This window comes from Colobus angolensis, unplaced genomic scaffold (genome assembly GCF_000951035.1).
Source record: "Colobus angolensis palliatus isolate OR3802 unplaced genomic scaffold, Cang.pa_1.0 Scaffold34, whole genome shotgun sequence".
Taxonomy (NCBI): domain Eukaryota; kingdom Metazoa; phylum Chordata; class Mammalia; order Primates; family Cercopithecidae; genus Colobus; species Colobus angolensis.
Genome location: NW_012116710.1, coordinates 4,025,188 through 4,027,554, shown reverse-complemented (window position 1 = coordinate 4,027,554; position 2,367 = coordinate 4,025,188).

Here is a 2,367-nt window from a genome sequence, read left to right as displayed (position 1 = left end):
CACTGCAACCCGTGCCTCCCAGGTTCAAGCAATTCTCCTGCCTCAGCCTCCTGAGTAGCTGGGACTACAGGTGCCCACCACCACACCTGGCTAATATTTGTATTTTTAGTTGAGATGGGGTTTCACCATATTGGCCAGGCTGGCCTCGAACTCCTGACCTTGTGATCCACCTGCCTCAGCCTCCCAAAGTGCTGGGATTACAGGCATGAGGCATGGCACCCAGCCTCAAAGTATTTTTCTGTTGAGAAGTATGAAAGCCAGCCCATGAATTGCCATGGGGGAGGGCTGGGAAAAGCAGGTCATGCCAAGTACTCCACCTAGGATAATACTTCATAATTTTTTACCAGATCTTGTCACTCTACTCACTCAGATGTTGAACAAATATTAAGACCCTAACTTCTCATATCATTTTGGACAGTGATGCCCTAACTCTAACTCCTTTGGATACTGTGACTTTGGGATACACATTTGTTTTTTCCCTAAATTGATAGCCAACAACACAAACACTGAATCTCGTGATTGCCATTTTCACATCGATTTGAAATCCTGCTTTATCACTTTCAAAATGCTCATATATGGATGGGTTTGTTTTTCTATGTTTTTAAATATGGTTCTAAAGAGCTATTCTAAAAACTTATATGTGAACCAAGACATGTTACTACATAGTTTCTGTATTTTCCTACTGATTCTTGGAAATTTAATTATCTGAATAAAATTCAGAATCATTCAGTCTAGTTCCATGAAACAAAACAAAACAAAACAAAACTGGGACCTAACCTAGTATTTTAAGTTAATTTGTTGAACACTGCCATTAAAAAACATGTATGTTCCCAACCAGAAGAATGGTACATTTTACAATAGTTGGAAATATTTAAACTCAAGAATTACCTGTAGGATGTTGTTTGGTAATTCAAAGAAGAATAGAAAGTAATTTCATTTTCTATTTCTGCATATTGCGTTTTTATAAAGAAAACACACAATACACTTCTAGTCTAAATACATCAGCCAATAAAAATATCTTCAATGTGGATTCAACCCAGAAACCAGAGAAAACCCCAGAAGGCTTAAGCAAAGGTAAGGTACTTTTAAAAATGGACCTCTTCCTAAAACCTAGAGCTAGGATACTTGCAGTCACCTAGATATTATATAATAAAACGATCTTCTACCCATGGACTATGCCTGTCTCCATGAATTAACCAACCCCAAACTCTCCCCTGAAGCTGACTCTGGGGAACGCAGAGTAAATTAGCCACAGTGTCTTCCAAGTCTCTTGTTCCCAGTTAGGACAGACGGACATCAAAAGACAAGCTCTAGTGTTATGGTTTTGAGGCAGAAATGAGAGAGAAGAAAATAAAATTTAAAAAGAGAAAAACAAGCTTTCTGTATTAGGCTGACTCACCCTAAAGGTGGCAGCAGGCAAAGCCTGGACCCAGGCAAAGTCTCAATAACATTATCAAAGAAGCAAAGGCTCGAAGGAATGTGCTGTGGAGACTCTCCCAGCACTCCCTCAACATAAGGATAAGAAAAGTTCCCCTTAGAATCCCACCTCCCTCCATGTGATTGTACCTTGCTCTGCAAGTTTATGAGGTTATAGATTCCTGTTTTCTGTAACTAGTAACTTCAAGTATTCTGTTTTATCTAAGTAGCACAGTGAAAGTTTTAAGACATGCCTGAGCAGGCCTGTGCTGCAGCCATCTGGGCGCCACAGCAAAGGTTATGACATAAGCTCATGCAAGGCTCTTTTGAGCAAACCTAGATAACAGCCATCTGGGCTGCATAAGCAAGGGTCATATGTGATCCTGAGTTATGCACCTATCACAATTTGATTAACTGCTTTTGTTCTGTCTCTGTATCCTGGCTTTTGCACCACTGTAAGCTTGTTTCAAGTTAGCCCACCCGCTTTTAGAAGCCTGTATAAAAGTCAAATGCTGTCTTTGTTCTGGGCCCAATTTTTGGATGTTAATCCTCTGGGTCTGAGTGCACTCAATAAATCGTCTTGTCTCACCCTGTGGTCTCTCTGGTCCTCCTTCATACCGGCAACAGCTTCTGTAACATCCAGTATACAGTGGAAGGAATGTTCAAGTGTACCTGCAAAATGATACTGGAATAGTATTCATTTCCTAATTTCAACCTATTTAAAAGTACTCTCTCCATCAAAGTTACTGACACAGGATTTTTCTTAGCCACATTGCCAACCGAGGACTTCCACAGCGGGCGACAACCCCCCACCTTGACCTCATTTAGCCCTGGGCCTGCCACTGGAGGTGCCCCGCCCTCTTGGCTGCCTGTATTATAGCTTATACCCATGTTCAGCGGTTCTAAGCACTTGTCCCGAGTCCAAGAAGAATGAGGATACACTGACAACTA